The following is a 27,871-nucleotide window of genomic DNA, read 5'->3' on the forward strand; positions in this document are numbered from 1 at the left end:
TCTAGTGAGATATGGGAAATTTCTTGGATGACTCATGGAAGGCTTGTTTCAAGGTGTCTCAGTTTTCCTTCTGTTTTGGGGATGCCAATCAATCATAGATTTGGTTTCTTGACATAGTCCCACACCTCTTGTAGGCTTTGCTTATTCATTTCAAGCATTCTGTCCATGTTTTTGACAGACTAGATTAGTTCAATATTTTGGTTTTCAAGCTCTGAAAATTCTTTTTTCTGCCTGATCAATTCTGCTCCCTATGTCTATTATAATTATTTGACATTTCAGGAGGGAATGCTTTGCTTCTAGCATTTCAGAATGAACCTTTTGTTTACTGGTCAACTCAGTTTTTACATTGTGCATGACTTTGGTGGGTTTTGCTTCTAATTTTTTGTGATTTTCCTTATTCATTTTAGCCATCTAATATCTGAATTCTGTGTCTGTCATCAGGAATGGTTTGTCCTTGGTGCCTTCCCTTGTTTGGGAACTGATAGCTGCTTTTTTATATATGTTATTTTTAAAATGTGGGGTAAAATTCAGGATAGGTATATGAGGACATCATACAGGTAAAGTTTGGGCCTCCCTTTTGTCCCTACTTCACGGTTTGAGATTAGGTACCCTTATTGATGTTGTGCCCCCACCCCCACCCTGTCAGTATCCCACTACTGTCAATCCTTTTCTTATAGTATTAAGGTAAATGTTCAGGGTCAGCTTAAGAATGAGAACATATGGTACTCTGTTTTTTGTTTGTGATATGTCACTGAGTATTATAAACTCTAAATCCATCCAAGTTGCTGTGAAGTTCATAATTTTGTTCTTCTTTATGGCTGCATAATATTCCATGGTGTGTTTGTACCACTTTTTAAAATTCAGTTCCGTTCTGATGGGCAACATGGTTAGTTCCATGTTTTTGCTATTGTGAATAGTGTTGCAATAAACATGCATGTGCAGGTATCTTTTTTGTAGAATGATTTGAGTTCCTTTGGATATATTTCCAGTTGGAGGATTGCTGGGTCATATGAAAGGTCAATTTATAGTTCTTTTAGAAATCGCCACACTGTTTTCCATAGAGGTAGAACTAGTTGGCATTACTACCAGCAGTGTAGAAGTATTCCCTTTTCTCCACATCCTTACCACCATCTGTTGTTGTTTTGTTTGTTTTATTGATGACAGCCATTCTTACTGGGGTTCCTGGGGTTAGGTGGTATCTCAGTGTAGCTTTGATTTGTATTTTTCTGATGATTAGTGAGGCTGAGCACTTTTTCATGTGTCTATTGGCTGCCCATATATATTCTTTTGAGAAGTGACTATGTCTTTTGCTTACTTTTTAATGGAATCATTTGTTTTTTCCTTTTGGCATGTTTGAGTTCCTTGTAGATCCTGGATGTTAGGGCTTTGCCAGATACATAGTTGTCAAATATTTTTTCCCATTCTGTGGGCTGTCTCCCTGCTCTCTTGATGATTCTTTGGCTTTGCTAAAATAAATTAAAGAAGACACAAACAAATGGAAAAAACATTTCATGATCATGGATTGGAAGAATCAACATTGATAAGATGTCCATCTTACCAAAGGCAATCTATAGATTCAGCATAATATCTATTAAATTACCAACATAATTCTTCTCAGACCTGGAAATGACAATACAGAAATTTATTTGGAAACATAAACAAACACAAATAGCCAAAACAATCCTTAGCAAAAGGAACAAAGTGGGAAGTATCACATTTCCAGACTTTAAACTTTACTTTAAGACTACATTGAACAGATGCATACAAGGAGCTAACAGATGCATGCTCAGAGTATGGGTTTGTTCCCAGCTCAGTGCAGTCCAAGCATTTGGGGAGTGTCTAGTTCAAGCACTCAGTGCAATTGAGTTCCCAGCTCTGTATGGTTTCTGGTCACAAGCTGCTGTGCCCCAACCAGGTCTCCTCCTGTGTGGGACCAATGACCCATAAGTGACTGGGAGAAGAGGAACCAACCCTGACCATGTCAGGAACACTCATCTTCTCTTTCAGGACAGGTAGGGCCGTAGGTCTTATGCAAGCCTGGTATGCAGTGGGGATGAAGCCAGTTCCATGCTGGTGGTCCAGATTCTCTCCTTCTTGGTACCAGTGCCTTTACAGAGCTTCTGTCGGATGCACAGTGCTTCCCCCATCCAAAGCTGTTTAAGCCATCTGAGTTTGCTTGCAGCTGGGTCTGTCATCTCTATTCTGCTTAGAGTGAAGTACAGGTCAGCTAATCCCCAGTGGTTATCTTGGATCCCTCAGTCTGTGGTGTTTGCTATGGAAGCCCTAGTAAACTAATATAGCCATTAGGAGGAGTAGCCACAATTTGAGTATGTATTATGGTTGGCATGTTCAGAAATGTGGGTTCAGTGCTACTAAATTTGACCATTTTTCAAAAGAAACTATGAATCCAGATTTTTGAATTTGAAATATCCTGATTATAAATTTATATTTAATTAATAAAAATATTAAATCTTTTAAGCTCAAGTAAAATATCTATATGTGAGACTTGACGCATAATCCTTTAGCTTAGAACCTCTGATGTAACCCATGTAGATATCAGCACAGGTTCTGGCCCATAAGAAGATTTCCATTTGAATTATTACCAGAAAGTGAGCAATGCTATGATGAAGTAGGGCTCATAGGAGAGCAAGATGATCCAGCTCTAGAGGTGAGAGAGGCAGAAAAAATTGGTGGCCCAGGAATGCTTTTTTTTGGGAGGTAATATTCAAGTAGACACCTATGGGATGATTTGTAACTGCCCAGTTAAGGGAGAGCATAGCAAGAGAATGGTTTCCTAGAGAAGATAGCAAGAGAATGGTTTCCAGGTAAAGGGAACAGCAGTTCACTGGCCTTGAGAAAAGGGAAATTATGGTCTTTTGGTGAATTACAAGTTGTACAATATGTTTGGGGACATAGAGTCAAAGGTGGTGAGTAGTGATGCTTGAAGCAGAAAGGGAAAACTGAATTATTAAGGAAGTTTATCCAGAGAGAAAGGAGAGTAATTGAAGAGTTGAAGCAGAGCAGGGTAGATTAGATTTGCTTTTGAGGGAGATTACCCTGGGTTGAGTATGGAGGCTATATGGGAGGTGGTCAGAGTTTAGGAAGGGAAACCAGTGCAAGTGATGATGGTAGAAGAATGGCAGCAGAAATAGAGAACTGATGTGAGAAATATCAGAGAGGAAGAAAAGACAAGACTTGTGACTGATTGTGTGTAAAATAGGGAAGAAGAATGAGTCAATGGTGACTTCTTGTCTTCTTTGGACAACTGACTGGATTAATATGTTGTTTACTGACCTACAGAACACAGGGAATTTAGAAGCCAAAGGGGAGATGAGTTTAGTTTTACATATGCTAAGTTTGAAGTACTTGTTGGTTATTCAAGTGGGATGGAGAAACTTATGCATAAAAGCAAGAGAGCTAAGCTTGAGATATGCACTTGGTATTTATCAGTGTAGAGAAAATAGCAGAGGACCTGGGCATATGTGGAGTGGGAAGAAGAGAGGGCTGAAAGAAGAAGCAAAGTTGAAGAGGGAGACACCCAATAAGTTAAACTGAACTTCTGATTTTGCTCTGTCTTGAAACTTCTCTTAACTCTGTTTGCATTTGTAGGCAAATTTCAAGACTTTAAAATTTTTTTAAAGCAAAGACAGTCATGCCCTATAATGAAGTCTTCTGTAGGATATGAGGTCTATTGTCTTAGATACAAATAAATTATTAAAGTGTTGAGTATCATAAATACCAATTTAAAGATGTTGATAATATAAACTCTAAAATAATCTTTAGGATCACTTTTAACAAAAGGAAATAATATTGTTAAAGAAAAGAGAGAAATAATAATTACAACCACATACACTGTTAGGACACAAACAATAAATAAAAGTGTTATATGCATGCAAACAAATAATTCTTGCTCTTAAGATCCCAAGCTCTAAAACCAGGTTAATAAATGCTTTCTCACAGGCACTATACAATACAATTACCTGAACTTTGTAATTACCTGAGGTCGGAACTTAAATCAGACACACTACTGAAAGATCTTATATAATCTATTACACAATACACATATAGCTCAATTTTCTTGTCTTCATTTTAGCAAAAATAACTGAGCATTGGGGAAGTCTATCAGGAAACTGAATAAGAGTTAAAAAGATAATGATGAATCCTTGATAAATCCAAAGAAGGAAAACAAACTTCTATGACAGATCTCTGCATCTATCAATTTATATGGACACATTTAAGGTGTTAATTTTCTGCCACCTTATGACTGGCTTTAAAGACAGGTGGTTCCAGAGATTTTTCAAATACCAGATTATAAAGATGTCTTACTAATACATCACTTTCAAGTAGAGCCAGCTTTAGAACTCCAAGCACTAGTGTCAGAAGGATGGGAGGTGTTTAAGAAAAAAAGCTATTTCAGAATTATTGATGCCATGGATGTTTCTGAGGTCAGTTTTTCTTTCTACTGGTAAAGTGACTGCAATGGCAATTGGTGAATTCTTTTTAGGCACTTATAAAGTTCTGATAGAGGTGGCTTTGCCTTAGCTGGGCCAGGAAGCTCATTTTGAGACCTGAACAAAATGCTGGTGATTTGAAAAGTTCTGCATCACCTACCTCCATCTTCATCATCACTACACTGTGCAAGGTCTGGAAGTCTCCAATAGCTCCACATTTCATTATGTTATCATCCTTCAAAAAACACTGGGATTTCTACAGCCATTATCTCCTAATTTTTTTTTTTATCTCTCCCAGAAATGAAGAGGAAGAAATATATTATCCCATCTCAGTCAAGCCCTCCAGGTAACAGAAACCCCTCTCCTTCCATTTCAGGGAGCTTGTATAAGCAAAAATGAAAGACAGTCTCTGTCTTTTTTCCCAGCACATAAGAGAGGAAGCTTATGTGCTAGGAGATGAAATAAAAGAGGTCACCATTCAGCGGACCAATCTCTCAGTTACGTGACTCTGTTCTCAGCACTTTGTGAATGCGAAGGTTACCTCATCCCCACGGCTATCAGAATATGAATTGTGTGGCTTTGAAAATGCCTAATGGTGCTACCTGTCCATTTGAAGTTTAAAAGTATATCACTCTTACAACTTGGCTTTGGTTTGCAGTGCCAGGTACTGTAAGGGCAGAAATGGAGCAGCTCTTACAGCATGCGGTGATGAGTGAGGCGCTCGGGGGCGGAATATCATTGTTATGGATGTGGAGGGTGGATATCTCCAGTCTAATGGGCATTTTATGGCTTTGTTTAGATTGGTTTGTTTTCCTCTGGCTGAGCATTAGTGCCTTCAGGAGTGTCATATTCAGAGTCTGCCTCTTATCTTCAGTATCCTGGAGTACTGTGTTTAAACCAGGACACACTGTTGGGGCAAAGAGCTCAGAACAAGATGGTTTGAAATGGGAGTACCATAAATAGCTTGTACAGTTACCAGTGCAAAGTGATAGGGCCCAATACATAAGCTAAAATTTTACCCAAGGTAAAACATCTCAAACTTATTACACACAGAAGTCAGATTAAGGAGACCTGCTCGCAGATTGTTTGTATACGTCTGCCAAGATGAAGTTCACATGACCATTCTCTTGCTTGTCTGTCCTCTGTTTTCTCAAATAAAAAAAATTGGTGGTGGAACTAGTTCACCCCTAAAATCCCTTTTGAATCTAATTACGATGCTTAGAGCTCAGAATTCTCAGTTACAGACTGTTTTCTTGGCCCACAATGACATGCATTATATCCTGGGATTTCCTGGAGGTATGGCTGAGCATGTAGAACTGTTCCACATGATGATTACTCAACATTTGTGTATTCATTTATTTAAGAACTATTACTCAAGCTTCTGTTATGTAATGAGCACTGTTGTAGGCACTGGGGTTAATTAGTAAAATGAGAAAAAGATAGTTTCTATTAATGAGAAGATTCTTTTCTATGGTGAGAATGGTCAAATAATCTACAATTCCAATAGAGCTGTGAAATGATGTCTATATAACACTTTGGCAGTGGTTCTCAATGAGGGATGATTTTGCCCCCTAGAAGACATCTGGCAATGTTTGGAAACATGATTTGGTTGTCATAGTGGTGAAGGGTGCTACTGGAATCTAGTGGGTAGGGAACAGGGGTGCTGCTTAGCATCCAACAGGACAGCTTTCCACAGCAAAGAATTATCCAGTCCCAAATGTCAATAGTGCTGAGATTGGCTGGGCTCGGTGGCTCAGCCTGTAATCCCAGCGCTTTAGGAGGCTGGGGCAAGTGGATTGCCCGAGCCCGTGGATTCACGATCAGCCTGGCAACTTGGCGAGACCTCATCCCTACAATATATAAAAAATTAGCTGGGTGTGGTAGTGCATGCCTGTAGTTCCGGCTTCTTGGAAGGCTGAGGTGGAAGAATTGCTGGAGCCCAGCAGGTCGAGGTTGCGGTGGCTGGGAGTGTGCCACTGTACTCCAGCCTGGGTGACAGAGTGAGACTCCAACTAAAAAAAAATTGTGCTGAGATTGAGAAATTCTAGGTTATAGAACAACAACAACGTGATACTTAATTAAAACCATAGGTCCTTAGGAGGTCATCTGGTTTTCACACTAATTCTATCTGAGTGTGGAGGGAAACTGGCAAAAACGATTCCAGTGATTTGCTGTTCAACTGAGTGATAAAGGATAAGTAGATGTTGACCCGATGAAATAGTGGAGAATGGGAAGGAGGGAGGGAGGATATGTAGAAAAAAAGTCCAAGGAAAGGAACCACAGAGACTTGAAACATGACAGATCCTGGCATCATGACTGACTGACAAGTGGTTCTATACACCCTGAGCACATGTAAGATCTATAAGGGCAGAGGTGGCGCACAGACAGGATGATATGGGGCAAGGTCTTGGGTAAAATGCTGACGAGTTCAGATTTATTCTTGAATATCATGGTGATCCAGTGAATGATTTAAAATAAAACAATGACTTAATTAAATCTGTGTTTTGTAATGATCAACTTCTTGGAAGGAAAGTGGTTGTTCTAACAGATGAGAACAAAGGTGAAGAAACTTTTATATTTAGCCCAGGTGAGATGTGTTGAGAACCTGAATGGACAGTGACCATGCAAATAGAGATAAGGTCACAGATGAGAGACCTTTAGAATGTAGTGTTCTTAGAAAGGATAGCCAGTTAATTGTGGGCATTTTAAAACAGGGAATATTAGAAGATGACTCCCAGGTTCCAGCATGACTAGAAATATAGTGGTAGCTTTTTCCAAGACAGGGAATACAAAAGGAGGTATAGTTTGTGGTGAGAGCTGTGAAGGAAACTCCAAATCCCTACATTATGAGAGGAAAACATGAAATCAGCCTAATTAAAACCATCAGCCACTGGGGCCTCATTTGGCTTTCAAACTTGGCTTTGAATGAAACCTATGAAATGATTTTCTGAAAAACAACCTGACTTGTTAGCTTGGATGAAGGATGGAAATAAAAGGAGGCATCTATTCTGACAGGTTTACAAGCAGCACAAACTCATAAGGACATCCCTGTCAGGCTTGTATATTTGGCCTTTATTGGAAACAATTATTCTGGACAACTGAAGCATATTTATAAGGGCACTGGCTAGAAATGGCTCCGTCTATGTTATCTTGACTGCTGCTTACTTTCTTCCTGCAGATGGTAACCACAGGTAGAAGAAACCTTATAGTTGCATTGGCTCTGTGCTCACTTGATTGGTGACCCCAGTTGGAAAGAATAGTTGGTTCCCAAAGGAATAGGAGCCCCTGGGATAGTTGGTTTGGGTTACTCCTCTCTTAGTGCTCCATAAGTCTCCTGGCCACTTGAAATTGCAAGAGACTCCAGTCTTTCTAGGATAGCTTCGATTGCCCTTCTATAGACACTTCAAATTTCTGTTGAATCCAACAGGAAATTAGTTTGTTCAAAGTTTCTGAGATTTGAATTTATGAGCTTATATTCTTTTGTGGTTACTGCATAACTTGGCTGCTGGCTTGAGTTTGTCCTTTTATAAGTTATAGGAATTAGGTGAGAACTTATTGTTGGGGCAGAAAGATTTCTTTGGCCCAATTTCCAAAACAGCATTCTATATTATAGCAATAAGATACTTGTAATTTTATTATTGCTTGAGCAATTCTAATAAAAGAAGCTGATATTATAAAACAATATCAATACACCAGGTTTTTTACATAAGCCAACTCATTTAATTTTTATATTTCTCTTTGAGATAGTCATTGCCCCTTTACAGATGAGGGAACTGAGGGTCAGAAAGACTAGGTAACATTAGTAAGTGACAGGATATAACCCTTGCTCATGGCTCCAAGTAGCTCGGTGCTCTCTTTCTTTCTTTTACCCCATGGCTTCTTAGCTGCCTCTTTCCTGAAATAATGTAGTTGGTAAAGCTGTGACTATAATGCAGAGCTAATGTCCCCTGCACAGAAGGCACTATTCACCCATCCTCAGCGTCATTCCATACTCTTTCATTTTGAATGCTGTTCTATTTTGAATTTTAGTTGTGTACATGCTTGTCATCTCCTATAAGACTGATAGTTCAAACATATGAAATCATTGTAGGTCTATTTATTCTGTCTGTGGTTTTGTTCATGCTTGTACAATCTTGTTTTCCTATGTAGATGGTGATATATGACTGCTTTCTGACCATTATTCTTGAAAAATTATTTGTGGGAATAGAGAGGCTTTGTGTTTGTTTCTGCAAGACATCAATAGATACCTCCAGAATAAACTGGCGTGAACCAAGTTCAAGGTTGGAAAGACTGTCCCATCCAGTCCATGCATAGGATACAAAGAATCACAATATGCCTCTTGAGGGCCAGTGGAAAGCTACAAAAATGGTTTCCTTGTCTTTTGCCTTTCTCTTTTCTTCTTCTATTCAAGTCTGTCACAAAGACAGTCCTCTCCAAATTTCTACTTGTTGAGGAAAGAAGAGGAACTCTTTAGGTCTAGCGCACTCTTTTTAAAAAAAATCTTTATTTTCTTCTTCTTCTTCTTCTTCTTTTTTTTGTTGGAGCCTCACTGTGTCACCAGGTTGGAGTGCAGTGGCACACTCATGGCCATCCCAATGTCGACCTGCTGGGCTTCAGCGATCCTTCTGCCTCAGCCTTCCAAGTAACTGGGACTATACGTGTACGCTATCATGCCTGACTAATTTTTTATTTGTTGTAGAGATGAGGTCTTGCCAAGTTGCCCGGGCTGGTCTTCAACCAGCGGGCTCGGCAGTCCACTCTCTTTGGCCTCCCAAAGTACTGGGAATACAGGCAGAGCCACTGAGCCTGGCCTCTAGCTCACTCTTAACCCTGACAGAGCGCCACCTGGAGCCTCAGCTGTGAGGAATAAATCTCCCAGAAGCCCCTCTGAGCTCCAAATCTCTAGTCATGTGGCCAGTTCTAACCACTTGAGCACAAAGTTTGTAGTATTAGCAACTGGTCTCAGGACAAATGCAGCTCTAGTGTTCAGATTTCACCTTACTTACATCTCTGCTTATAGGCTTTCTTTCTTCCAGAAAAATTGGCCTGAGGTATCCCCCTATGTTTTTCAGGTCTTTAGTGTTTCTATTTATATATTTAGATAATTTTTACCCACCACCTCAGTTTGGCTATTTGAATATAAGTTAGACAAAGTTAAGTATTATTAATGATACCAAGAATTATGTTGACAAAGCCATAATTATGTTGATAAAAGAAAAGCTTTGCATTTTAAATTATACTAGAAGCTTATAATGAATGACTTTAAGTCAATATGTAGGTCATTGGGAGGAAGGACAATGGACTTAGGCTACTGAAAATCAGCTGAGACCAGCAGTTAGGTCCAAAAATTGGGATGTCATCAAGTGAACCAACTCAATATCACCCTTCAAAGACCGTGTTAATTTTGCTTTTTCAAAAAGGGCCAGGACTTGAATTGAAAGTGTAAGAAATAGTTTTCTTGGGGGAACACAGAAGGCAGAGTACTGTCCTAGAAAAGAGCTATAATCTGAACAATTCCATGTGTCTATAATAATATTAGTTTTAAATTTTTTTATTTTTATTTTTTAGAGACAGGCTCTTGTTCTGTGCAGTGGTATAATCATAGCTCACTGAATTCTCAAACTCCTGACCTCAAACAATCCTCCTGCCTCAGCCACCCAAAGATTTGGGATTTCAGACATGTGTCACCATGCCTGGTCATATTACATTATTTGCATTACCTTGTGTTGTTTCCAAAGTGTTTTTAAATACTACACTCAAATACTATACTATTTGTTTCATTTAATTGTAACAGCAGCCATGGGAAGTTTATTGTCATCAATGTTTTACAGGAAATGCCACAGAAAGTGAGAATACTTGCCCAAGAATACAGAGCAAGTGTGGGGAGCGAGGGGGGGCTTTGCTAAGAGAGCCTTAATCTCCTGACAGGAAGTTCAATATCCTTCCCACCACATCCATATTCCATCTGTACCCCAAAGGAAAGTTTTTGTTTTGCTTTGTTTTTTTCCCCCCTTCTAAACTGTTGGTTAAATGTGAAGTTATTGATGAGTTGATACTACAGAAGGGACATAGAATACAATTAAAGACAATGAGTGTTCTGTTTGGGGATAGTTGTCACCGTAACTTAAGGGATATTTACTGGTTATCAGAATTTAATGGTAAAGTTATCCTAAACCATAACTCTGACTTTGTAGCTTCTCCATTCTAAAACTTAAGACTACCAAACAGTGGTCAAGGAATTCCACCTTGTGGCTGCTGCCTCCCATTTCAGCCTTCCTATTTTTTATCATATATGTGAGTCATGAAGCCATGCCAGACTATCAGACATATTCCTCCTTTTTTGCCCTTTCCTTCCTTTGTTGTTTTGCTGAAGTGGTTCTCTCCTTTCGGAATGCCCTGCTCCTTCATTTGTAACTGTACAATCTTGTCTATCTGTCAATGTCTGACTCATCTGCCACCTCTTTTGTAAGATGGTCTCTGTTTCCTTCTGCCTACCAACTGCCTCTCCATTTCTGTGTATTCCCATTACATTTTGTACAGGTTGCAAACTCAAGTCCATGCGTGAGCCATCCTGGTACTTTAAATAAGTAGTTGAGTGTAAAAAAAAGGGAGCTATTAAGAATCATGGTGAGCTCCTAAGTTCCTTATCTAATAAGTAGCCACTACTCAGTTCTGGGCATCAAGCCTAAACTAGTATGTGTGTGTATGTATGCACGTGCATGTGTGTGTGTATGCACATGCATCCATGTGCATGAAATCTCTTGGTTTGAAAAATATTGGCAAATAATTTAACTGTTTTTTGAAAAATTGTGTGGACTAAACAAAAGTTTCCCAAAGATTGTTTGGTTCATTTTCCCAGTTTTTGAGCCTACCCTATAGAATTTGTGATAAATAAATGGTACACGTCAGAATATAATGTATGCATTATTAATTAAAAACCTACTGAGAGTGAGCACTACATATGATCATCTTTCTAACCTTAGAGTACTTCTTGAGGGATAGGTGCTCAATATGCTTTTGTTGAGTTGCAGGACATTTTTGGAGGGTGATGAGGGAGAGGGGTTGAAAAAATAATCTGACTTGGGTGAGTGTGCTATTTTAGACTAGACAAGTTGAGACCACTTTTTGTAAACTGCTTCATTTTGATGTTTTATTAATCACCACTGCTGGTGAATTTAAATATTTTAATGATTGGTATATTTTACTTTTTGTATGCCCTGGGGCCTTTTTTTTTTTTTTTAAAGAAATGATAACTTAAAAAAATTAAAATAGAATCTCTATTCAGCATTCAAAATGCCCAATGACAGTTAGGTGCTCACTCTGCTCTAAATCTGGGTCAGCATGGCATTTGGTGACTGGGAAACCTGAATTTTCCTTCCTAGTATGTTTTAACTATGCTGAAATTGAGGTTTTTAAGTAATTTCTTTTTCTTTTTTGAGTTGGAGTCTCACTCTGTCACCCAGACTGGAATGCAGTGGCTGCTCCCAGCCACCGCAGCCTCGACCTACTGGGCTCCGGCAATCCTTCTGCCTCAGCCTTCCTAGTAACTGGAACTACAGGCACGCGCTATCACGCCCGGCTAATTTTTGATTTATTGTAGAGATGAGGTCTCACCAAGTTGCCCAGGCGGGTCACGAACCCATGGGCTCAGGCAAAGTAATTTCATCTGTCTTGATTGAGCTTCTGAAAATTATCCTGTGAAATAATTCTCCATTTAGCAGTGAATCTCCATACTGCCAACAAAGCTTAGGGGAACAGAAAAAAAAAATAACTGCTGTCATATTACTGCTACTCTCTCTCTCTCTTTTTTTTTTTTGCCTTTTTAACTATTAAAATATTTTCTCATAAATTATGTAAATTATAGATTGGATACTTATGGGGAGACTCTGCTGTACGTATGTTCAGAGCTCCTTAAGGCTGTGAAGTATTTTTTGAAACAGAGGTTGGAGAAAGTGAATTTATTTACCAAACCTTAGAAGAATATTGTTGACAAAAATATCAAATTCTGTAAAATATTTAAAGAGGTTTTATTCTTAGCCAAATGTGAGTGATCTAGACCCATGGCACAGTCCCAAGAGATCATGAGAACAAGTGCTACAAATGGTTGAATTACAGTTTGACTGTAATTCAATTTTTAAGGAGACAGAAGTTATAGACAAAACAGAAATCAATACATGCTAGATTTACATTGGTTGAACCCAGAAAGATGAGACATTTACAAGTGGAGATTTGCAGGTTGTAGGTGGATTCAAAGATTTTCTGGCTGGCAATTGGTAGAAAGAGTCATACTCTGTTTAAAGAATCTGAAATTAGTAAAGGCAATGCTCAGTTAAGATAAAGGGGTTTGAGGAAGCCAAAGTTCTTGATATGTAGACGAGGACACCAAGTAGTAGGCTTCAGAGAGACCCAACTTTATAGGGTCCCTTCAAATATGTCAAAGTAACATATTTTGGTGTATTTTTATTTCCTTTAGGGCCTGCTATTTATCATGTGATACTATACTAGAATCAGATTGGAATTTGGTACCTTATTGCTGCAGTCTTTTGTCAGTCTTATGATCTCTATTTTAACGTTAATAATACTGGTCAGCTGTGTCTAAGATGCCATAAAGGAGGGATTATAAGGAAGAGTGTGTCCTCCTTTTCAGTCATGGCTTGAGATTTAGTTTTTCAGGTTTCCCTTGGCCCAGAGGGGGTCTGTTCAGTTGGTTAGGGGGTCTTAAAATTTTATTTTTGATTTGCAATAGGACAGTGAAAAGATTGGCATTTTTTTGTTTGACTAATTACAGTTGACCCTCTGTATTTATGAGTTCTGCATCAGCAGACTCAACCAACCAAGAATCAAAAATATTCCAAGGGGATAGAGAGAACAATAAAAAATAACAATAAAACAATAAAAAAGTAAAAAAAAAAATCGAGTATAACAGTGATCTACATAACATTTGCATTATATTAGGTATTATAAATAATCTAGAGATTATTTAACATATTTGGGAGGATGTGCATAGGTTATATGCAAATACTAAGCCAATTTATATCAGGGACTTGAGCATCCCTGGATTTTAGTTTTTGTGGGAGGTTTCCTGGAACCAATCTCCCATGGAACTGAGAGACTACTGTAGTTTACTTATTTTTTGTATGGCAAGGGTGCTTGTTCTTGTGTCTGCATGGTAACTTAGTCACTTTTGAGACTGTTTTCTTGCTTTGCTGCCTATCTTTTCCCACCAAAATATTTTTAGGTGGACTTAAGGTACAGTTTTTGCTCGTTCTTGTGCCTGGAGTTTCTCTTTGTTGTCTCACACTATAGATGCTTCCAATTTGGCCTTTTTCTTTCCCTTTCCTCTCTGCAGTTTGTCTAGGACCTGCCCAGTGACCACGTGTGGGCTTATAATCAGTAATTGTCATGGCAAATCCTCCACCTCACTGGTTCTATCTGTCCTATTTCTCGTCGCTGCAGCAATCTTGTCTTTCTCAGTGCTAGCCTTTGCTAATTTCTCCCTCTCTGGTTGCTGTCTAATTCTGTAAATCATTGACCGGCAGGGTGTGGAGCCCAAGTCATGTCACAGAATTGTGATTTTTCATTCCCTCCCACTCAGCCATTCTGAATTGTCACTTTTCAGCCAATTCTTAGACATGCAGTTGAAAAAATACATAAATAGCTTTGTGACTCACCTGAGGGATTCTTTGACCTTTTATTTCCATTGTTTTCACTTTTCCCCTTCCTCAGTTGGAAATCAACAGTCTGCATTTTAAAACAAAACTCATTGCTTCACTCTGCTAAAGGTGAAGTGGAGTAGGAAGGATTTTAAAACTCCATGGGGAAGACTTTAGAGGGATTATGAATAGGGAGGAAAAAATAAGAAAAAAAATCTGAAATGGATATTTTAAAGAATATAAAGGTATTCTCTTGCAAATGGATACAGAATAAAGCTGTCCCTGACCCCTCATGCAGCCACTTGGCCACAAAGAAACACACTCTCACATTATTCTGCTTCGATAAAGGCAACATTACCCTGAATTCTGATCTAGAGATGAATATACCATAAATCTCATAAGCTTAAGTTTCAGGACCTATCCAATACCCTCAAAGGTGAGTCTAACAATGCATTTACAAGATTATATTCTCTGCAAAATTTGCAAAAGATATTTTTTATTACAGTTATTTATTTTCTACTCCAATTTTCCCAGTGATCCACTCTCCCCAGTGGCCTTTGGGCATTTTAAAGATCTTTGTAAGAAAAAACTGAGTTGAGATGATATTTAGCTTCGGTGTAGTGAGCTATATTTATGATTATCTGTTCCTTCCATGCATAGTTAAGTTACTACCAACCATCCCAGTTTGGAAATGGCTCCCAGTAATATTCCTACCATGGACAATGAACTATGCTGCTTCCAGGGCAAACTAGCTTATTAGAGGGTTATCACTTAAAGGAGGATTCAGTACACAAGGAAACTTAATTGCTCTGAAATCTTATGGCTTTAATATGAAAGAAACTTGAAACTGGTTTTTCCATAGGTAACCCTAAAAATATACATATTACTAATACTGAGTTGTGACACTGAAACTTTTCTAAATTATTGATAATGAAAATAAATTTTCCATACCCAAAGTTAAATGAACTGGTTATTTTAAAAACATTTATTTGTAGAAAATTATTTTGTAAAATTATTGCAGTTATGCATCACTTAACAAAAACAATAGCCTGAGAAATGTGTCATTAAATGATTTCATTGTTGTTTGAACATCACAGAGTATACTTACATAAACCTAGATGGTCTCTGGCCTACTATACATGTAGGTAACATAATATAGCCTATTGCTCCTAGATTGTACAGCATGTTACTACACTGAATATTATAGGCAATGGTAACACAATGGCTAGTATTTGTATATCTAAACATATCCATACCGAAGCATAGAAAATACTGTATTTTAATCTTGTACAGCATGCACAACATGTTACTATACTGAATATTATAGGCAATGGTAACACAATGACTAGTATTTGTATATCTAAACATATCCATATCGAAGCATAGAAAATACCATATTTTAATCTTAAGAGAGAGGAGCGGGAAGATGTTGGCCAAACCAGTCAGACTATGCAAGTGAATGAATTTATGGAAAATTTTGAGTACGTGTTGGTGAGTGAGTGCATGTGTGAGTGACTGACTGAGTGAGGACTCGGGAGCAAGTGGCCAGAGCGCTCCTGTTGCAGTGGTGCTGCTTGGCTTGGACCCTAGTGATTTCCGGGAGGCAGAACCGAGAGCCATTAAAAAAAAAAAAAAATCAACAAAACCCTTCCTGGGAAGAAGCTGCTGGGAGAGACTGACTAAGTGGGGACTCATGAATAAGCCACCAGGGCTCTTCTAGCAAAGCAGCTCATGCTGCAGCTGCTGTGCTTGGTCCCTAGCACTTCCCGGGTCACAGAAGCTGAGCACCGATTTTTTTTAAACTGACAAAAGTCTTCCTGGGAAGAAGCGGTGGAAAGAGACTACCAGCTCCAGGTTCTGCCTCACCACTGCAGCACCTGGCTGGACACTGGCTGCAAGGGCTGCAGAGAGAGGCCAGTGGCAGAGCCCCACTGGAGAAGATGAAAGCGACACCCCACCACTGTCTTGAAAAATGGAGAGGAAAGTGCTCTGACTTGCTTACCAAGGAGCAATAGATCTGATCTATGTGACTGGTGGATAAACTAGTCAGGTGCTGATTGTGACCCTGAGGGAATATCCTGAAAGTACAAACTACAGAGGGACTTGAGTCTGAGGCGCCCCACCCCCTACCCTGATCCAGCCTTGGAACAAAAGCGGTGGCCAGAAAAGAATGAGGAAGAACTCCAAAGAGATCAGTGGTGAGTCTGGGGCTGACCCAACCCCATACTCCCAAGCAATCCTCTGAACATCAGACCCACACACCTGGGGCACAACTAAGAGGGACAAACCCAGGTGGAGCCTAGATGGCAGCTGTAATAGAGACTCCACTCCAGGATAGACCTGGCTGGAGCACCACCTGCAAGTACCTGGAGACAGTCCCACACCTCCCCATCAGAGGGGATCCCCCTGACCATAGGAGTGTGGGAGGGGAGGATTAAAGCCCCAACCGTCCCCACTGCCCCTTCCCCTTCCCTGGTCTGGACACTGGGGAGAGAGTAAAAGAGGCAGAAGCTCTGCAAGAGACAGCGAGGAGTAGCTAAGAGGAACAATTACATAACCTGTCACAAGAGGGCAGGTTTTTTTTTTTAATTTTCAAAAAATGCTTTGCCTGTTTGTTAGTTTTTCTAATTTTTAAATATTTTCCTTGGTGCATGAATGTGTATGTAAGGGTTTGATTTGTGTGCCCCACCTTTTTTTCTTCTTTTTCTCTTTCTTCTTTTGCTATTTGTTTTCTGTCTATGAGTATATGTGAATGATTGAGTGTTCATCTTTCAGGGGTTTTTTTTGCTGTTGTTGGTTGGTTTTTGCTTCTTTGTTCTTCTCTTTTTTTTCGTTTAATGTGTGAGTGAACACATGTGAGAGTGCAATCTGAATTCCTTTTTCCCGCTGTTCTTTCTCTTTTTCTTCTCTATTCATTTTGTGCTCTGTGTGTATGTGTGTGAGAGAGTGTGTGTGTGTGTGTGTGTGTGTGTGTGTGTGTGTGTGTGTGTTTGGTTTTCCTGGTTTTCTGTTGTTGTTGCATTTAGTTTTGTTTTGCTTCATTGTAATTTCAGTTTGTTTTGGTGTGTGTGTGTGTGTGTGTGTGTGTGTGTGTGTGTGTATGTGTTTCAATTGTTTTTTGCTTTGATTTCTGCTTTCATTGTTCTGTTTTTTTTAAAATTTATGCTGTTTAAATTTATTTTTTCAGGCAATTTTTGGTTCACAGAAAAATGAACTGAAATACTAGTTCCCAGTACCTGTCATCACCTTCCTTCCACAGTTTCCCATGTTATTGGCATTTTACCTTAGAGTGGCACATTTGTTGAAACTGATGAGCCAATGTTTATAAGTTCTTATGGACCAATGCTGATAGCATCCATTAGGGTTCGCTCTTGTGTTATACTTCCTATGGGTTTTTAAAAACGAATTCTGGCAACTATTGTCTGTTAACAGTACCATACAGAACATTTCGCTGTCCGCCAAAATCTCCTATGTGGTACTTACTCATCCTCCTCTCTCTGTCCCCGATTGCTGGCAACCACTGATCCTTCTACTGTAGCCATAGATTTGCCATTTTTTTCACAATTTCATATAGTTGGGAATCATACAGTATGTGACCTTTTCAGATTGGCTTATTTCACTCAGCAATATAAATTTAGAGATTCTCCATGTCTCTTCCTGGTAGATTTACAGTTTAATTTACTTTTAATAGAAAATCATAAAATAAATTTATCCATCTTATTTTATTCTACTTTTCTCTGTTCTCGTCATTGCTGTTACTGTATCTTGGATTCAGGGGGTACACACACATACCCACCGAATCATCATATAGAGTGGTGATGGGGAGTGGGTCTCAGGGAACCCATACCACAACCATTGTGAACATTGTGATTTGCAAGTAGATTCTGAATCCCAGTTCCCCATCCTCTACCTTATTTGACTCTCAAAACTACAAAAGATAGTAAAGCTTCACCCCTACAGTACCATTTCAAAATAGAACTAATCCATAACCTGAATCAGGGAAGAATAGAAGGCTGAGAAAACATCAGAAGTGAAAGCCTCTCCTACTCCCACTGAATAATGGAACTAAAGAGAAAAGAAAGAGATCTGTCACAAATGAGGAAAAACCAATGGAAGAACACGGATAATTTGAAGTGTAATAAAGAGAAAACTCCAGAAAAATCAAACCTCAGAACCCAAACAATGGAAGTCACCAACAACTGGCCCCAGAACATGACAGGTATTAGAAAATGGATGGAAAGAATGAAAAAGACTCAAGAAAGAAAAGATGCAACACTGAAGAGCTTGTAACAGAGATTTTGGGCATAAATAATTTTATCCAGGAAATAATAACAAGATGACAAGCACGGAAAGCAGAATTAATCAAGTAGAAGAAAGAATCTCAGAACTTGAAGACCAGAACATGGAATTAACCTGATCTGTAAAAAACATAGAAAGAAAACTCAGAAAGAAAGAACAAAGCCTTCAAGAGATGTGCAATTACATCAAGAGGCTGAACCTACACCTTATTGTTATCCCAGAACAAGAAAGGGAAGCGAAGAACACCTTGGAACAAGTATTCCAGGAGATCATCCAAGAAAACTTTTCCCATCTCACCAGAGATGTGACCAGTCAGTCTTAAGAGACTAACATCATATAAGTGGTCCCTTACTGACATAAACGTTGTTATGGGATGCTTGATTATATCTGACGAGGTGATCAAAGTACAAGCAGTCAAAAATACGGAGAAAATATAGACATGTTCTTTGTTTTTTTCTTCTACTCTTTTTCTGCTTTCTTTGATTTTTTTTTTTTTTTGAGTTGGAGTCTCACTCTGTCACTCAGACTGGAGTGCAGTGGCTGCTCCTGGCCACCACAGCCTTGACATGCTGGGCTCCGGCAATCCTTCCGCCTCAGCCTTCCAAGTAGCCGGAATTACAGGCATGCGCTACCACGCCCAGCTGATATTTTGATTTATTGTAGAGATGAGGTCTCGCTGCCCAGGCGGGTCTCGAACCCGTGGGCTCAGGCAATCTACTCACCTCAGCCTCCCAAGGGCACGGGATTACAGATTGAGCCACCGAGCCCGGCTGCTTTCTTTGATTTTAACTGAGCATCTTACATGGTTCCATTTTTCTTCCTTAGCATATTAATTATAATTATTTTAAAAAACTTTTATCTAGTGGTTGCTCTAGAGTTTTCAATATACATTTATGACTAATCCAAATCCACTTGAAACTAACACTTGCTTCACAGATAAAATAAGTATCTTACAATACAATGCCCCTAATTTCTTCCTCCTATAACTTATAACATTTATGTAATTCATTTCACTTATCTATGAGCTATAATCACTAAATAAATGATAAAGCTCCTGGAGGTAAAATTTTAAACAGTGTTGGGTACCCATAAGACTGGGTACCATTTGAGTTTTTAATTTTCAAGAAAGTCCATATTGATCCTCCATTAATTTATCAATTATAGTTCAAAATGTTTCTACCAATATTGGTTTCTGATGTGGGCTTCTGCTTCTGGGCTTTGATCTGCTAGGCCATGATTCTCTGTATCTGCCTGTCTGCCTCCAGTTGTGGAAGCAGCAATTTTCCCTGTGGCTTCAGTTCTCTGAGAACTTAAGAAGAGTTGTTAATTTTCAGCTTGGAGTTGTTCTTTTTTGTGACCATGAGAGTGAACACTTCCAAGCTCTTGGACTGCTAGCCTTTAGAACTGTAAGAAAATAAATTTCTGTTTTGTAAGGCAGTTATCTGTCATATTCTGCTATGGCAGCACAAGCAGACTAATATGCTACCTATTTCAGATATTATACTGGAAAATGCAGGAACGAAGAGTTTACTAACTCAACAGTGACTGACAGATTTTAGAATTGAAATGATTACTTTCTAAAAATTTGCATTGTGTTAGATAACAACTTTCTGTTAAAGACGCACTTTGAAATAATTAATATTCAAGTATGAGTTTGAAAGAAATATATATTAAAAAAAACAACACTGCTATAACCAAACAAAGAGAAAGTATAGACACCAAGCTTTTATTTTGTTGATGAGGAGGAACAGTGTCATGATTCATGAGTGCTGTGGTCTTCCGTAAGTTGTTTAATGGTAAGTTTTATGTTCCTTGAAGCATGATGGAGATAACCCTGCTCTAACTACATCAGTCTATTTGAAGGGATTAAGTGAGATTGAGTATGTAAGAGTACATTGGAGGGCAAAGGACATAACATGTGGGAACTTCTAGTAAAGTGTTCAGCCCATAGTAGGCATTTCATAAATAGTTATTGAATAAATGATGACTGTTAAATGTCCTGACCTGGAACTCTGATATTTTGGATTCTAATCTTCTGGGGCTTCAAAAGATATGCTAGGGCTTTTATAAATGTAAATGGTATAATGAATGTAGAGCTCCCAGGATGTAATAAAAACACCACTGTATTTTTTAACCAACTCTACCCATTTACATTTTTTTCTATGGGTAAGTTATTTTTCTTTGTCAGATGAAAAATTGGACATATCCTATCATTTTTCTTCTCATTCTTAGGTAACCAGCAGTTATATGACCATGAGTCACACAGCACTAACACTGCTTTTTATTGGTAATTGTACTGTATCCCACCCGAGATATGAATTAATCTTCCTCAGTCCTCTATTCAAAATCCTCCTTTCTTTTCCTTGGGTATGAAGTTGGTTGCAGCCTACCTTCATGGTTGTCTTTTTAAATTTCTCACTTAATTTCTTCACAAGCTAGCAGCTTTTACTGTTTCAGTACCCTGGGTGGAGACCTGGGGGACTGAGATGTAAAGGGATAAGGCAGACCTTACTTAGTCTTTGGGCCTGGCTAATGGTTAGAATTGACTCTTGGTACTTTAATGGATTCTTCAGGACTTCCAGTTATGGCAACTCTGGACACACAGTAGTCCATATTTGGATCAAAGATACACTGTTGTAATCTTTTTTCTTGAAAGACTGTGAAGGTGTAGGAGGATTCCTATGAAGCCACCTTATTCTGCTGCCATAGAATAGTGACTTTAGTTTTATCAGAACCATATGAGACACACCGAAAGCTCTTACTGTGCTTGAGTTAAATGTTAGCATCTCTCTTTCCAGGGCTGTGCTTTCCCAACTCTCACCTTTGTAGGGGAAGACTCAGCAGTTCAACAGGTCTCTCTTAGGAAAATCTCACATTTTTTTGTTTCTCCACTTTTTGACCCAGTTTGTATCCTTGAACTTTCTGCAGGGTCCAAGATTTGTGGCACCATGTTTCAATTATCTCTGAAAAATTTTGCGCATGAGAATCATTGCACATTCACGTTGGTATCTGATGTCTCTCATAGCGATGTTTTAGTTGAAACTTCAGTATTTACATTCTATTATACAAAATAGGTTATTTTCTATCAAATTATAAAGATTTAATCCCCCTGTGGGAGTTGTTCATCATCTATAAATATCTATATAATAAGGACCAGCAAAGATTTCACTTGTAAAGAGTTCTGCTGCTAAGAAGATTGGAAAGTTAATGAATTAGTGAAGCCACTTTATTCAGTAATATGTCCATATTTCTGAATGAATAACTTTCTCCATTTAACAAAATATGAGTCTGTTATGTGAATAGTGCTGGGCGAATTTCTGGGCAGGTACCACTGTCATCATAGCCACTAATGCCAACATTTAGGTAACCAAAGGTTCATGCAGGGATCTCCTTGCTCTTCAGATCTGGTCAAAATACTCCATTACTTTATATTCCACACTCCTACCCGTATCATCTCACTCTCAATTATTTCATTTGCCTAGTAATTTTATTGACAGTATGAGGCTGATGACTGGAGGATGGGGTCTCAAAGAGGAAGGAGATATGCAATTTTCTGATGTCTCGCAAAATCTACCTCTTCCTCTTCTCTTCTTTTTCAAGTAAGTAGCAATTTATTTTCCCCTTTTCGCTCAATCACTTCTATCCTTAGGCCTTGTTGGGGTTGTATCTTGAACATCAGCGCTTTTCTAAGCAGATACAGTTCACTTCATAAGAGAAATTTTGTTGCATTTTGAACATTAATATAATGCTCACATTATATTAATAATAACCTAATCCATATTTTTAGAACACTCTGCAGTTTATAAAACGTACTTGAATCTACATGCCTTTTGATCCTTATCATTTTCATTAGATATTCTTAACTGCACTTAATAGACATAAGGACTGTTAAGACACTACCTGGCTTATTGGGATTTATAATCTAGAGAGGAAAACGGACAAATTATAAATTATGAGAAAAAGGCAAGTTTTAGAAAATATGCATACAATAGTGTTATGTAGTATGGATTAGACAGCAATGACTCTGGATCTGATAAAGCAGATCATACTTTGGAAAAGAGAAAAAAAACAATTTGACTACTACTGAAAAATAAAATGAGATAACATTTGTTGAATCAAAAAAGGAAGGAGAAAATTCCGGGCAGATAGATTGGTAAAAGTATGTATGTACGTGAGGAAGCATGCAACATGTTAGGAATACGAATGATATGTAGGAGCAGAACTACAGAGAAGGAGGGAGTGGTGGAGAGAAATTTAAAAGTACGATGGAAATTTTCCTCTTGTTTTATTTTCTCTTTTCAATTAGATAAAAGCTATTAAGGGTGTGTAGCCAGAATTCAGGTGAGGATTTGAGTTGGCATGATCAGTTATGTATAGTCTCTTTCTGCCTAAAAATTCAATCTGCAATAACTAACACACTACCTGGAACTGCTTGTATAAAATCTTGATTCCCATAGGTGTATCACTTTTATGTTATTGGAAACAAATATTGAGTATGAAAAGTCTCCATATGCAACCATCTTTTGGAATTATTTTACTAAAGGAGGGCATTTTCCATTATTTTATATAAAATCCTCTCTAAACCTATCAGCAAATCTAAATGCAGGCTCTTCTCTGTCACAAACAGTAGTTACAGGTGTACTGTTGATGGTATTGAGAGGTACATTAAGAAACTTCTATTTTATTTGCTGTGAAACAGAAACATTTAAGGGTTTTGAACAGAAAAGGAAATTGTCTAACTCTACTAGGTATAAGATTCTTAGTCTAGTAGATTTTATAGATAATAAACTGAATTTTAAAACCTGATTATAATTTCTTGGTGGGTAAGAAAATATCTGTATAATATTATTTCTTTGAACGAGTATTATTTGAGTACCTACTATGTGTTAACACTCTTCTAGTTACTGAGACTATAGTGATACACAGGAAGGCAGAAATCCTGCTGGTAATGGGACAGAAATGTGATAGAGAAATAAATGAATAAACAAAAAAGAAAAAAATAGTTAATATGATTGTTTTTGTCAGTTATAAAGAGAAAACTTTTATGAAAATGAGACAGCGCTGTGATTGAAAGTGACTTGGATGTCTGAGTAGCTACATAAGATTGGAAGGTAATGTTTAAGCTGAGACTCAAATGCCCAGAAAAAAGCAAATCATATGGAAAGAAGTTGAAGAACTTTACAGGCAGAGAACAGAGCAAGGGGACACATCCCCAGGCAGGAGCAAGTTTGGGTTATTAAAGAAACCTGGTCATGGTAAAGCTTAATGAGCAAGAGTAGGATGACAAGAAGTCATATGGGAAAGTAAAAGCCAAGTCATAAAAGAGCTAGGCCATGAAAAAAAATATAAATTTTCCTCTAAATGTGATATGGGAAGCCATTGAAGGGGATTGACTCAGGAAGTGAATCAATCTAATACTTATTAATTTTAACTTTTATTTTTAAATTGGCACTTTTAAAAAACTTTCGTTAAGTCTTATTTTTAATTTTTTCCCCCTTCCCTAATATAACGTTGAATTGCCAGTGCATAGCAGAGGTCAATCACCCACACTATATGATGATTTTGATAGCATCATCTGAAAATTTACCAGATAATTTGTCTTTGTGAAAGGCCATAAGCATATTCTTGAGCTCTGCTACTGCTAGCGGAGCAAGCACCTTGTGGAAGGCTCTGGAATGCATCATTTGGCACATCCCGCAGCTCTGGCTATCTGCCGCACCTTACAACGTGATCTGGCAATTCAGGGGATGGCATGGGCAGCCCAGCAGTACATCCTTTTTGATTGAGAAACAGAACAGCCATCTTCAAGACACCACCAGGAATTCCAAGTCACGTGACTTCCTTTGTTTTCAAGACCAAGGATATCCACTTTTTAATTTTAATTTATTTTTTGATAGATAATTTTTTATTTTTTATCTTTTATTTATTTTTTCTTTATTTTGAAGGTGTGGGGTACAATTCAGGGTTAGGTATACAAATGTTCATTATGCAGGTACCCTTGTTGATGAGACGTGTCCCTCCATCCCCTGGCAGTTTCCCTCAACTGCCAATTCCTTTCTTACAGTATTATAATTGTTCAAGGTCTGCTTATGAGTAAGAACATATGGTACTCTGTTCTTTGTTTCTGTGACAGATCTCTGAATATGATAGACTCTAAATCGATCCAAATTGCTATGAAGTCCATATGTTTGTACTTCTTTATGGCTGCATAATATTCCATCATATATATATGTACCACATTTTTTTAATCCAGTCCAGCTTTGATGGACAGGATGGTTGGTTCCATGTTTTTACTATTGTGAACAGAGCTGCAACAAACATGCATGTGCAGGTATCTTTTTGGTAGAATGTCTTGAGTTCCTCTTGGTATCTTCCCACTAGGGGGATTGCTGGGTCATATGGAAGGTCAATTTCTAGTTCTTTAAGTTGGCACATATTAATTGTACTTATTATGGAGTATATACGATAGTTTCAGTAAGTACAGTATATGGTGATTAGATCAGGAATTTAGCATATCCAACATCTCAAACATTTATCATTTCTTTGTGTTGAGAACATTCAATAGCTTCCTTCTGACTATTTGAAACTACACATTACTGTTAACTATAGTCACCCTACAGTGGTATAGAACACTAGCACTTATTCTTCCTATCGAGCAGTCATTTTATATTCTTTAACAAATCTCTCCCTATCTCTCCTTACCACTTCCCGTTCCCAGTCTCTTGTATATTCTGTTCTATTTCTTTTGCCTCTGTGAGTTCAACTTTTTTTGGCTCTGTATATAAATGAGAACATGTGAAAGATCACTCTGGCCTCTGGGTGGATAATTCTTCACAGGAAAATAAAAAGAGAAATACTATGACCAGTAAGGATACCATTTTATTTCCCAGGCTGGAGATGACTGACTCTTGGCATAAATTATGTGAGTGTTTAGTAGCTTAGATTAGGTTGGGTCAGTCTCAAGTAGGTAGAAAACTTAAGGAAAAAATAACTCATCATTTCAGCTGTGACAGCATCATGAGTCCTAATGTGGTAAGCTACCTAAACAAAAGATCATTTACATCTCTTTAAGGAGATACCACAGGAACTAGCTTAGCACTCCATATTTATGAAAGAATCAGAGATTTAGAAAGCCATCGCCTAGAAAACATTTGTAGTTAGTTTACCAGATATCTTTGTTTTCAGTTTCCAATGCTTGAGAAAAAAATAAGGCAAATTTGATAATTTTAAATATGCATTATACATAAATGTCTGATTATTTTATTAAAAAACTTACTTTAATAAAATTATATACATGTAGTGAAAACTTATGCAGAAGAATTTTCAATGAAAAGCAGAAGTCTTTTGCTACAACTGACCCAAGTCTTTTTCCCTGGAATGAACTACTTTTAATCCTCTCTCTTTTCGTTCTTCTGATAATTCTGTCCAAATCTTGAGATAGTAAGTTTATACAGTTATTTATTGGTATACTTACCATAGATGTTGTTACGTTTGCTGCTGTAAACTTAACCTTAACATAAATCCTAATACTAACCTTAACCTTATAATCTCACTTACATGGCCTCTCCACCATATAATTGCATGGATATTTCAAGTTTCATCATCTTCATTTGTTAACTTCGCAACTTTGAAAAGGTAACTTAAGCCACAATTTTTTTTTCTCCATGGGTTACATTCATTAAGCATATTAATGATGTTTAAATTTAAGTTATTGAAAATTAAAATTTGAAATTCAGTTCCTCAGATGCATTAGTCACATTTTAAGTATTTAATGGCCACTATATTGGACAGCATGATTTTGTAGTAAATGTTCTACCACTAGCCATTTGCCACATTGATATTTGACTTGGGAGTTGAAAAAGCTTGAAAATGTAACCATGTGGGTACGTGAATATACTTTTTCGACAATAAATGAAAATGAAATTGAGATCTGCTGTGAATGTAAGAATTTAAAGACTTTGCAAAAGCATGTAAAATACAGTGTCCCTCGTCCCCTGCTTATCCATGGGGATACGTTCCAAGACCCCCAAGGGGTGCCTGAAAGAATTTCTTGTCTTCTACTCACAAATACAATGCCTTTCCCATCATAACTAAGCACTTGTCACACACTGTGGGTGTAATTTCTGCAGTTTGAAGTATGACAGCAAAACTAGTAGGGATTTCTCTTTCCTTCAGTTAGAAAATTTGCTCTTACCCTAGATCTTAGCAACTTCAGCATAAGATTTTTTTCTTTCCCTATTAAGTGGAGAATTTTCACCTTTTACTCAGAGGAAGCACTTCACAGCTTCTCTTTGGCAGACCTGAATTTCCAGCATCACTACTCTTGCATTTTGGAGTCGTTATGAAGTAAAATAAGGGTGACCTGAACACACGTAACTAATATGACTACGGGTTGACTAATGGGAGGAGAGTGTAGACATCGAGGATCCCCTGGACAAAGGGAGAATTCACTTGCTGGACAGGACAGAACGGGATGACCTGAAATGTCATCATGTCACTCAAAATGGTGTACAAATTAAACTTATGAACTGTTTATTTCTGGAATTTTCCATTTAATATTTTCAGACCACAGTTGATCGCAAGTAACTAAAATCAAGGAAAGTGGAACCATGAATAAGAAAGGGGGAGAGTGCTATTGAATCTAATTATTAATTTTGGTGTTGAGTACACATTGAACTAAACTGAGAATTTTTAGATATATTTCATAAAATAAAGTAAGACATTAAAATTAGCTCCACTTTGCTTATTTTGACTTTTTTAGTATGGCTATTAGAATATTTAGAATTACATATGCAGCAACTTCTATTGGATAGAGGCGATTTAGATTATTACATGAGGAAAGAAAATTAATTTCTTTTTTAACATATAGAAAATTAATTTCAATCATTTTGAAACCATTGTAATTTATTTTCATTTTGTAGTTAAACCTGTATATACAAAAACAAATGCAGCTGGTTTTACAGATTTTTAAAAAAACTTGTGTTTGATGTGTATGATTTCACTATAATATGGCCGGGTATAGATATATTTGTACTTATTATGCAGAGGATTTGGTACACTTCTTCTAATGTGTTGTTCTTAAGTTCTCAAAAGAAATTTTTTGAGAGGTAAAGTCTTTGTGTTGCCCAGGCTGGAGCACAGTGGTAAGATCATAGTTCACTACAGTCTTGAACTCCTGGGTTCAAATAATCCTCTCACCTCAACCTCTAGAGTAGCTGGGATTACAGGCATGTGCCACCATGCCCAACTAATTTTCTATTTTTTGTAGGAATGGGGTCTTGCTATGTTGCCCAAGCTGATCTCAAACTTCTGGACTGAAGCAATCCTCCTGCTTCGGCCTCCCAAAGTGCTGAGATTACTTGGGTGTCAGTCATTATACTGGGCAAATTCCAGAAAGTTCTTTAACATTTATTCTTTTTGTAAGAATTCTCCTTTTTCTCTGTTTTTATTCCCATAAGGAATGCTTAT

Source organism: Carlito syrichta, unplaced genomic scaffold, assembly GCF_000164805.1.
Source record: "Carlito syrichta isolate Samal-C Ts95f unplaced genomic scaffold, Tarsius_syrichta-2.0.1 Scaffold302462, whole genome shotgun sequence".
Lineage (NCBI taxonomy): Eukaryota > Metazoa > Chordata > Mammalia > Primates > Tarsiidae > Carlito > Carlito syrichta.